The 12,472-nt window shown below is 38.9% G+C and overlaps 2 long non-coding RNA genes across 3 annotated transcripts; one reads left to right on the top strand and one right to left on the bottom strand.

The window, feature by feature from the left end:
- Positions 1 to 1,085: 1,085 nt before the first annotated feature.
- On the top strand, positions 1,086 to 7,117 carry LOC124130164. 2 transcript variants are annotated; one of them, XR_007219665.1, is made up of 4 exons: positions 1,086 to 1,632; positions 2,895 to 4,667; positions 4,979 to 5,162; positions 5,438 to 7,117. It is a non-coding gene; the product is annotated as an uncharacterized LOC124130164 (long non-coding RNA). The 2 variants fall into 2 exon arrangements; XR_006860513.2 differs by having other exon boundaries at positions 1,101 to 4,667.
- On the bottom strand, positions 7,047 to 10,767 carry LOC125377500. Its single transcript, XR_007219666.1, has 2 exons — positions 10,452 to 10,767; positions 7,047 to 8,623 (listed from the first exon to the last, which is right to left on the bottom strand). It is a non-coding gene; the product is annotated as an uncharacterized LOC125377500 (long non-coding RNA).
- Between the last annotated feature and the right edge of the window lie 1,705 nt (positions 10,768 to 12,472).

Genomic DNA, 12,472 nt, shown 5'->3' with positions numbered 1-12,472 from the left:
AGATTATCTTGGAATTATCCATCAGTCGTCAAATGGATAGATAGGTTATTCATGGTCCATGATTATCTAGAACTTTGATGTTGTCCTTTTGCAAAGATTAATATGTTAGCTATACATCTTTCGATATTCAACCATGCCGTTACCAGTAATATAGCATGGTGCGTTATCTGTGAATATCCATAAAAAGACGTACACGTGGTATTACCGACTGCAGCAAGAGGCAATAGTTAGTCCACAAGTTGACGTTATTAATATACCAACGTCGATAGAACGCTCATGGTGTAATCTAGTCATATAAACAGTTTCCTTTGACACATGACAACGGCTTGAGTGTGGCATGAAAGATGATTGGTATGAGTCTATGTTTCTTATGAACTTTAGTGAGTGAGTTAAGCTTTAACGTAACATCAGCAATATTTTCATACTTTAGTTGCTTTGTCTTATTAGCATTTCACCTCTTTTTTTTGCATCTGTGATCAGAAACTCTTTCTTATAGCTTATACAATTGTATATATATATATATTGCTCGTAACAACACAAGCTGACATCGAGGCATCTTTGTGCTGCACGCACATTTAACCTTTCATGACCTGATATTTGGTAAGTACCATAAAACCTTGATCCAGGCACAGCGATCATCACTGCCAATGCTTGCTCAACACCTATAATCACAATTGCATTTGCCCTGGGTGCACTGGTTGGTATTCCCGAGGATCATGCTCCAGTTCTGGTGTCATGCACTAACCTAGGTCTAGACCAGAAATGAACAATGCCTTGATATGTCATATTATAATTGAACTCATGCTTACAGTTATTTGAACGTTATCAGAAAGCTTAATATACTTCCGTTCCAAGGAAATATATTAAATAATATTCGTATACACCATCCCTTAGCAGTGACGTACAGTTAGATCCGTGAAGATCCGGGGTAGAATAGGTCTTCAGCAACCCATGCTTGCTGTAACAAGCGACTATGCTCGTCGTAAGAGACGACTAACGGGATCGGATGGTCAGACTCAATGACTTGGTTGATACATGTCATCGTATCCCAATGCGTGGATCTATCCTGATGGTATCAATCACTGGATAGGCTGGTCCAGACTCGAAGTTTTACAGACTGCCGTCATATAGCTGTAATATTGCTGAGTGCGGCGTTAAACAACAAACAAACAAACAAACAGTTACAGTGTCAAACTAATAATATCATTGAGCTTTAATGAGTTTATTTTTTCAAGTATTTAAGGACGATAAAGTCAGACCAAATTCAGCTCCCGTGACGTGGATGAATCTGCCAAGTGATTGATTGCTTAAACATATTTTGTAACTTTGAACTATTTTGTAACAAACAGCTGTGTTTGTATATTTTCGTTTTCTTCCATAATACATGACCAAATGACAGCCCTTCATACCATGTACCCGTACATGTTTGAAAAGAGGCAAATTTCGAACAGCCATAAATGACATCACGTTTTTGTCAATCGTCCAGGCGCCAGGTATCGTATGCCGCACAGACACTCGACTATGAAGCATAGTCTTGCATGTAAGATTAAGAATGTGTCAGTTTATATGGGACCAGTGAAGCTTGAGGGCCCCGATAAGCCTAAGTCTAACCCATGACGTCATCCGATCCAGGTAAGAGACAGACTAGCACCGCAACTGTGGAATAAGTTTTGCACTATGTTGTATTAGGATCAGAAAGAATTTTACTCAATTGAATATTTATGATATTAGTATACCTGTCCTATACAACAACTTTAATGTCCTTCCGACCTTCCCCCGTTTTGTTTTGCCTGGCATTCAGATGTGAGGAAAAGGGAGGGCTCGAGGAACGTTAAAGTGACCTGGTGGAGAGCGCCCCCTTGTGGAGAGACGTCTGTTGGTTTTGTGTTATACGATAGGACATTGCAGAATGGGACACCTCTCTGTGCCCTCACCTATTTTTATAGGGTACAGGTGTAGTCAGCCGTGGTTAAGTGGGTAACAATAGGGGGTTTACCTATAGTATGTTGCATATCTATATAGAGAAAATTACTATCTGTCAGATTCGTAAAATTTCATATACATTTCAACAGTACATTCACTTTACAGAAGCATATATTTAATAAAATTTCATGTTTCATATTGACAGATTACGTATTGCATAAATAAATATTCATTTCAAATTCACTTTACAGCAGAAATATTCAGTTCACAATCCAACATATTCAGCCACAGCATCAGCATATTCAGTTGGTGTCAGTCTGCCATTCAACAAGTTGTCCTTCTCTATCAGGATGTTGTCGTCAAATTGGAGATATTACTTTCTCTTTGGTGGCAGTCTTCCTCCGGCATGAATTTGCATCCATAATGTCTCTGAACGTGATTGTTCATTCTTGATAATGTCAATAAATTTAAAGATGTTTGGATGACCTGGGATGTTATGGCAGTATGACTTGCAATGCCATTCTATACACTTCCAAGATTGACATCATTCACTCATATAAAATTTTAATCATCCCTATGCCTTTAATCATGTACATAAGAAAACTGTTCACCTATTATCATCAAATAACAGTTAGACACTAATTGAACAGAGTTCACCCTCAGAAGAGGGTTCACTTTAATGACACAGACTATACCAAGCGATTAAGTTATCTGTCTCTTAATCCCCTATAATCCACTGTAACAACATTTTGGATGAGGGCACAGTGAGGTTACACCTGCAGAATGTTCATCAGGATATGCATACTGATATCATAATATCATAAATATACTAATTTATTAAAACATGAATTGTAAATGGAAATCAATTTCGACCATATTTAAAAATTAGCCTCTTCTTTATGCCACATCACATAGGCAATATATCTTGTGCAACAAAGTTAAAACATTTAGTAGGAATTCTTTTACTTCAGTAGGACACTTGGAATGGCCAGGCACATTCACAGAAGAGAAGGCAGCATCAAATGCAGCAAAGCCTTAGATTTAAGGCAACAATTAAGTTTTGGGAGAAAGTAGGGGTTAGGGAACTCAAGTATTAGACCCTGTCGTTCATGCCCTCATCTGTCCTTTAAATTAAGGTATTGACTTTCGATAACAAGCCACGAAAAGGCATTGTATTTGGTCAATATAATATGGCTATTCTGGTGTTAAATGATATCTTACACTTATTTATGCTCTAATGGTGTTTGGGGATATAATGTCAAATGACTGGTTAAAAGCTCGATTGATAAATAACATTGAACACCGGTGAGTATACTGTAATAGTGTATTTGGATGTACAAATAGAGCCATTCTGATACTGGAAATCTTTTAAAAAGACCTTATACCACTGCTTGAAAACGCATTAGGCCTTACGTACATGAAAACTTTGATCCTTGGCTTCAAAAAATATCAATTAAAGTCCTTGAATTTGAGCTTTATCATGAAACATGTGTGGAATGGCCTTGTCCATCTACGGGTTAGTTGTCAATTGAAACTTCACAGCGGAGAGATTACTTACTGTAAAAGGTGACTATGCTTGTCGTAAGACCTGGTTGATGCATGTCATCGTATCCCAATGCGTCGATCGATCCTGTTGGGTAGAGTGTCGGGTAGATGCAGAAGACACACACCCTCCTCCTGCCCTCCTCTTCCCGACCCTCTCCATCCTGCTCCTTCTTCTTTCCCAAATCTTTCTTCTCCCCCAAATCCTTCTCCTCTCGCAAACGCTGCCCTTCTTCTCCATCCTCTTCCTCTTCCCCATCCTTCTTCTCTCCCAAATCTGTCTTCTCTCCCAAGTCCTCCTCTCCCAAATCCTTCTCCTCTTCCCAATCTATCTTCTCTCCCAAATCCCCCTCCTCTTCCCCAGCCTCTTCCTCTTCTCCATCCTCCTCTTCCCCATCCTTCTCTTCCCCATCCTTCTCTTCTCCCAAATCTTTCTTCTCTAAATTCCCCTCTTCTTACCCAGCCACTTCCTCTTCCCCTGCCTCTTCTGTCTTCCTCCTCCTTCCTATCCTCCCTGAATGTCAGCAGTAGGTCTGGGAGACGACGATGATTTGGGGGACATATCAGTCGATTCTCTCGATTCCGACTCCGAGTCCGACTCCCAGGCAGAGATAAGCGGTAAGTAACAGTAATTCATTTTCAGTAAATTGAGTATGTCAGTGTCAAAGAAATGGTGGGAATATGAATTTGTTATGTTTTTGCAGTTTTCGTAATTGTAGGCTAGATCCACTCGTGACAGTTGTGATGTTTCAAATGTTAACATTATCTACCATACCATGAGGTCATAGTAGAAACAGCCGACGTCCTTGTTTAGTATTTCATGAAATATGAATCTTAGAAATGATTTGAAAGAAGGGCTCTCATGATAGTGAAGTTTTAACATGTCTACATGTGGCCTACACGTGCTTTTGGTTAAGTGCAGTGATATTAATGGAAAAATGTCTTTGTTAAAAATTAAAATTATCTTGAAGGACACACTAGTTCACACTTTGGACCTGAAGCCATATTTTTAAATGAGTATAATGAGTCAGTCCTCAAATATAAAATGACATTCTGCACAGGAGGAATGGAATGCCGAGCTCTTTCGTTAGGAAACGACCACATGGGGGCTCGACAGTTGTGAGAAGACAGGGTCCACTGCTGGCAGTGCTCTTTTCAGACAGGAAGGTCTTCACAACCCTATCTACTATGGGTAGTCAAAGGTAAATTCAAAATATTAAATATATTTAATGTTCAGCAGCGTTAGGAACTAACAGTTTCAGTCCTCTAGTCATTATAATTACATATAGCAAAACCCTTAAAGAAGGCACATGTCTAATAGTCCTTATAGGACTAGTGCCAATTTCTAACGCTGTTCAGTCAGTATGATTCCTACTCCAAGTGTCCATTTTCTTTCATACATGTACGCTTTGATGAGTGTCAATTACCTTAAAATTTCTCATAAAGATAAAAAAAATATAGAGATTCTATGTACATGTTTTTGAAAAATTAATATGAAATATTTTATTTACAGAATCGAAGATGGGCTTAACTCAAGGGGCCGGTCTGTCACTCTCCCCTCAGTCGTTAGACTTTACAACACTCTAATGGGGGGAGTTGACATTGGGGATCAACTCATTGGTGTCTATGATCCCCGCAAGTCCGCTCCGTGAAGCTGTGGAAGAAAGTTGTAATCAACTTTCGTCTCACAGCATCAGGTAAGAATTATTTTATTTATATGAAAATTAGAATAAAATAATTTTGTAACATGGAGTTTAGGAATAACTATTTCATCACTACCAACTATACGGTCATAATCATGATAATATCAACCATATGTAATGAATTACATTAACTGAATACAATAACGGAATAATTTCGCATCTGGTACCACTTCCATTGTATATTCATTGTACTGAGTAATCAACATGAACCTTATCTTCTGAACAGCTATTTCATAATGTTTGATTTTAATGTTTCAAACTCATTTCAGTTAAAGCATATCAGACATTCTTGAACACTCATGGCAGAACGACCACCCGTCTGGACTTCCACATGTCTCTTCTCCACTCACTCGTCAAGAACACTCAGGTGAAGAGGAGGACTGGCAGGCCCAGGATCCAGCCTCCTTCCCGACGACTGACCGGACGTCACTTCATGGAAGTGCTGCCTGAAGGGAAGCGGAAACAGTGTGTTCTCTGCAGAAAGAGACAGAGGACCATCGATGGCTCCGCAGGAAAGGTCAGGACCTGGTGTCCTGACTGCCACGTTGGCCTCTGTGCACGCTGTTTACATCAGTATCACACAGCTGATCACTTTGAAGAGTGAAAGGCTGTGTGTACTGGCATATGATAGAACATACACTCATGTTCCATCATATCAATCCTTTAAGCAGTTTCCCCATCTGTGACGTCAGAAACCTATGATTGTGGGTTCGAATCCCGGTCGCCCCGGTCATGTTTCTAGGTTTGTCAGCACCATACCCGTGCTCGTGGGTTTCACCGAAGTGGTAAACGTCTGAGACCTACATCACTTCGGGCTTTCCTCCAACATTAAGCTGACACGCCGCGATATAACTGGAATACTGTTAAAAGCGGCGTTAAACCCAACTCACTCACTCACTCACTCACTCCCCATCTGTGTGCTTCATTGTAAATAACTAGTGAGCGAGTAGGACTTACGCCACACTTGCAATATCCAAGCGACATCACAGCGAGATATTGTATATATGTACTCATTGTAAATTTTTCAAATGTGTGTATATATATTAAAGGATGATATTGTGGAGAGAGTATGACGTACATATGTTCATATTATGTTCTCTTTTTATTGTACATGTAATTATTGTGTGTATGTAAGCATCTGTTCGTGAGTAGGACTTCCCACTGCATCTGCAATATTCCAGCAACATCGCAGCGAATCTTTGTAAATAGATAATACATATATTGTATATAATGTACTCATTGTAAATTTTTCATATGCGTGTATATATATTAAAGGATGATATTGTGAGAGAGTATGGCGTAACACCGTATTTGCAATATAACAGCAACATCATGGCGATTCATTGTAAAAAGATCATTGTCTATTGTATATGATTATGTACTTATTGTATATGAAGTGAGTTTGTTTTATGCCTCTTTTAGCAATATTCCCGCAAAAATATGTCAGTTTAATGTACATATGTTCATATTATGTTCTCTTTTTATTGTACATGTAATTATTGTGTGTATGTAAGGATCTGTTTGTGAGTAGAACTTCCCACGGCATCTGCAATATTCCAGCAACATCGCAGCGAATCTATGTAACTAGATTATGTATATAGTATATATCTACTTACTGTAAGTACTCAATATATATATATCTGTGAGAAAGTATGACTCAATGCTGTATTTGCAATATAACAGCAACATCACAGCGATTCATTGTAAATAGATTAAATTATATTGATGATACATTTGCGATATTCCAGTTAATTCGTGGCGATTCATTGTATATGGATTATTGATCTTTTTTCACAATTATGTACTTCGTGTAAATAGAGTGAGTATGATTAATGCCGCTTTCAGCAGTATTCCAGCAAAGATGCGGCACTTTTTAAAAAAACTTTATTGTACATAGTTGATATATTATTCACATGTAAATACTGTCAATAAATATGCATATATTTAGAGATTTGTACATTTGTCTTATATATCTCATTTAAACAGTTACAGGATTTGTGACTGATGATACTTTTCAAAAGATTAAATAAAGGACATTAAGGACAGTAAGTATAACAGTAAGGACCTTGGAATAAGAAATAATCTTCTAAGTTCTTCCCATTACAGCCATAAGAAAGTGGCTTATGAAAGTGTGGGTGTACCTCTGGAATATTAAGAAAATGCTCAAAAATGTTCACAGATTCTTCATGTATGCATTTGTAAGCATACTTTTTAGAGTTATTAATTGATATATGGAAATCGATTCTCCAATGTTATCATTACCAATGATGTACATACATGTACATCTGCAAACTATAGAAACTAAATGTTTTTTCTTCTAGTCCTTATAATGATAAACCCTTAAAAATTGCAAATTTCAACTTGTCCGTATTTTACCTTAACTATTGGTCAGTTTGGCAAGGACCTTTGGACAAGTGCCATTTTCAACCGCTGCAACACATGCACGTCTTTGCCGTAACGTATTCTGATAAAGTTCGCTCAACTGACATAATGTAATCCATAAATTTTAGCGGTAAATGCCACGAGCAAGCGCGGACGTGAGAGAAGACAGCAAGCCGTGAACGAATAGTTACGGATTGCGCTAATCTGAAATGTCCGTTTTCTTTTTTTTCAAATTCTTCATAGATTACCTTTTTTTTCAAATGCGTCAAACATTACCATAGTTTGATTTGTATTAAATGTCCGTTGAAATATACTTCGGATAATGGTATTCATAACAGCTAGTCTACCACATCGCCATGGAAATCATTCGTCAAAAAGTTCATGACGACTTCAACTTTCCATGAGTCAACTTTCCCTTTATCTCGAGCAAAATGTCTCGAGGGTGTCTCTATTTCACAGCCTTCGATGTACAACCGAGCATGCTTTCTCCATGAAGATTGCAACGACGCCACATGATTGTTCCTCAAAAATTGGTTTGATCAAAGACCTCAGTCAGTACGATTTATGTAGGACATATGGAGGACATTTTCAAACTTGACGCATTAATGAAGCTTCAGTTTGACGCTCATGGTATAGTCGGAATTGGACAACCGACACTGCTATTAGCTATGATTTCTTATGCACATAGAAAGGGTCTTGTCTCTTTTATTTAAACTTTATCAACACTGTAATAACATTTTGTGCAAGTGCTTTGCAATCTGTATTGAATTCTAAGTTTAAACCGACACCAACACACAGCCTGGTTGCCGTCATCTTCATGTGTACAGAGGAGCTCTGTGGGGAGATGTTTGACTGTCAGGTGGAATATTTCCTTCTGTCTGACTGCATCCTTCTGGAGACTTGTGTCTGTGAGGTTGACCTCCCTCTGACATGTAGAGCATGATATCACACCGCCAGCTACAGATGTCACACACGTCTCACACACAGCGTGTAGACAGGGCAGTAAGTAGGGGACTGGACCTTTCAGGGTAAACTGCTGCTGACAGACAGAACACTTCGGGAAACTGTCCATTCTGAAGACAGAAAACTTTAATGAGTTGCCACTCGGATCCATATTGCATTTGCGCCAACATGAAATGGGCGCCCAAAGCATAAAAAGCAAGCCTTTGAAGGTTAAGCTCTACACTGCACATCACTTACAGTGAACAAAGCAGTCGGATGTAGAAAAGCTCCATGTATTAGACCGTTATAACCCAAACTGGAAATATACTCTCCCAGTCGATTTCAATCCTGTTTTCTACACATCGTTTGCCATAACAATATAATAATAACCACAGCACTGTAATATTTAATCTATAGTTGTACATGTCGTTATTGCAAGTACTTTTCGACCCCTGAAGATCCGGGGTGGAAAAAGTCTTCAGCAACCCATGATTGCCGTAAAAAGCGACTATACTTGTCGTAAGAGGCGACTAACGGGATCGGGTGGTCAGGCTCGCTGACTTGGTTGATGCATGTAATCGTATTCCAGTAGCGTGGATCGATGCTCATGATGTCATTCACTGGAGTGCGGCGTTAAACCACAAACAAAATAATCAAATACGTTTCTATAAAATTTAGACATTGCGGTGATGCGGTCGTAAAATCAGAATCGATTATTTCCAGTTTATGGTAGAATGTACCATACCTCAAATATCAAATTTTGTGTGTCAAATTCCTGATGTTATACCAGACAAATCAATAGTTATCCCCAATGAGAGATCCCTCGCCATACATATACATTCACCTATAGCATATATAGTGTAAACCCCGTTAAAGCGGCAGTATTTTCAAACGTGCATACACGATGACAATCAAAGAAGCGATCTGAAATGTTAATAGATGATCCCCACCTACATGTTGTCAATATCGGCGCAGTGTCAGCTGGTGCATATAACCACACGACACACATCTATGCAACGCAACATGACAGACCGTTTTCTACCACCGTGGAAGTGGGTCACGGTGGAGTTGCAAGGGGATACACCCAACTCGCCTAAAATCCGACTCGCCTAAAAAGATTTTGACCCGACTCGCCTAAATTTTTTTGAGCGAACTACGGTCGGTTTTTGTATTTTAGAATAAGTATGTAACTATCAGAAATACTTAGTAATGCATTTTATACACATAATGTACCTAAATGTTAGTGTTGTAGTCTCGGTTCCAATAGCGTAACCGACTGGGCTCTCACTCACTGACTCAACATGAAGTGCAGATGTAATATGAAGTGCAGATGTAAATATGACAGAAGACAAATTCTATGGATGATACGTTGTTTTTTTATATTATTTCCATACTTGTGTATGAATATACTAGTAATTGTGATCATTAGGCCTAACCTAAGTTATATTTGCCAAACGCATACCAAAATATTATATATATTTTTTAGGCGAGTCGGGTCAGATTTTTTTAGGCGAGTCAGATTTTTTTAGGCGAGTCAGATTTTAGGCGAGTCGGGTGCAACTCGTTGCAAGTTCCGTCGGTGGACTGGTAAGTCCGTCCTCGTTGTAAAACGAGTGAGTGAGTGAGTATGGTTTTTCGGCGCTTTAAGCAATATTCCAGCAATATTACGGCGAGGGACACCAAAAATGGGCTTCACACATTGTGCCCATGTCGGTTCTCTGGCGCGACGAGCTTACGCCTTAACCACAAGGCAACCCGTCCGACCTTTGTAAAACGAAAGTAGAAATGTGATGTTGTCACATAATAATAATGATATCCAGGTTCTACAGTGTATATGAGGGGGTATTTGTACCACTTTTGGCGTTCCGATAGTATCGTGACATATACCTGCAAGTATTGACCTTGATTATTGAACCTGTGTGCGGAGTGCGATATAAAGAGCAGTAACAACACACCTACCTGAACAGATGACTCCCTTCACTGTGGCACAAAGGTCACTTCCGGGTGATGACGCGAAAGTGCTTCCTTTCTTCAAGTGTGTTGGAACAGATACATGTTAACAATGTTATTGCTTTTGTGCATACTTTTGACGCAGACCATCAGGACAGTCTAAAAGCATGGCCTAAAACAATTCAAATAAAACGGACAAAAAGGCGGGTAACACTAAAAACGTATTGCCGAATATTAAAATGAAATGTGCGTGTCTGGGCAAATGTATCACTCACTCATTACTGATACTATCTGACCACTGATTAAATACAAGACCAACCTCTTGTCATCGTTAAACCACACCAACTGCATAGTTTTTCTCTGTTTGCACACATGAACCTTTAAACTCATTTGGACACCTAGCTTATCTTCATGTACATGCACATACCACGTGTGTTTTCGTTCAGAGGTACGCCGTGATATAACTGGAATACTGTCAAAAGCGGCGTTAAACCCAACTCACTCACTCACTCGTTCAGAGGTTCTAGGTTGACAAATTCCACGAATATCCGTTTTCAGATTGCATACAGCACGAATCGAAAAGGATTGGTTATATAACACTGGCCTTGTACTGCAGGGTCGATCGTTATCAGCATGAACAATAACTGCGCTGCATGCGTGTAACGGTACACGAGACGTGACTGAAGATCATTGAAATAGCAATAGGAAATTAGCATATGACTTTAAACATATAGAAAAAAACGAAAAGAAAAGAAACACAAAAGTAAACGAAATATGTATTTTCATTGACTGTTGTGATACGTCCCGGAAAGTCTTACATTTATATCTGTTTTTGTTTCGTCAGTTTTCCTTGACTGCAATTCAAGGGAACGATCCAAAGTGTCGCCATTTATGTTCTTTCAAGTGGGATGGGTGAAACCTTCTCGTCCCGAATGACATGTCGCATGATTGCATGTTGGGTCAGTTGGACGTTCTTTAGATACAAGTCGCTGGGTTAACCAATCTTTAAATTGATTACAAATCTATCAGATTCGTGTTAATGGAGATCTTACAAGCTGATCTGTTGATCACGATCCGTCTTTTGTTTGTTTGTTTGTTTCCAAACGCGTCGTCACTTTCGCTGTGATCAAGTTATTAAAATAACTGACACACATACACGCACGCACGCATACACGCACGAACGCACTAATATATACAGGTAAAGGTCATGCCCAAGCAAGGTGGGTAATGCTTGTCGCAAAAGGCGACTATGATCGTCGTAAGAGTTGACTGGTGGGGTGGGGTGGTCAGGTTCATTGACTTGGTTGATGCATGTCCTCGTATCCCAGTTGCATGGGTCGATGCTCATGATGTCAGTGACTGGATTTTCTCGATTATTTTCAGACCGCTGTCATTTATTTGGAATATTGTTAAACAACGAACAAACATCTTGAATAAATAGTAATTAGCACTGCTTGAAACGCCAACCACATCAGGGAGAACATACAATGCAAATATATATACAAAGGACCAGTGACCATTCATTCTTAGACATAACTGCAATGTAAAATAGAATATATGAGTTTCATTCATAAACTTTAGTTGAAACATGTTGTATTACTCTCGCGTAAATACCTCCTATACTGAATAAACATATTATTTTCCTTCACTTATATATTTCAATAATTCTGAATTCATACGCTTGAAATAATACTGATAATGCACAGTATATAAATGCATGATTTTGTCGTTCCACAAATATATTCACCTCATTCGGAATCATTATCTTATAAAATAAGATAAGTAAACACTTCATAGATATTTCAAGTAATTATACAAGCATCAACGTATGCACAGTTGAACTACCTTTTGAATAATGGACACCAGGATGTGAGCGTGAAAGTATGTGCCAATACTCTATCCGATTTCCCAATGTGACACATATACCTAATTGTTTGTCTGATGTATAGCCAGTATATCAGTATATTAGCCACAATATTAGTGCATCGTGGCTACAACGCCGTCCTACTGTCAGTTTTTATGTGGCCCTA

This window comes from Haliotis rufescens, unplaced genomic scaffold, assembly GCF_023055435.1.
Source record: "Haliotis rufescens isolate VD_foot unplaced genomic scaffold, xgHalRufe1.0.p SCAF_9, whole genome shotgun sequence".
Lineage (NCBI taxonomy): Eukaryota > Metazoa > Mollusca > Gastropoda > Lepetellida > Haliotidae > Haliotis > Haliotis rufescens.
The sequence above is the reverse complement of the archived record's forward strand: the minus strand, read 5'-3'. Positions and strand labels throughout refer to the sequence as shown.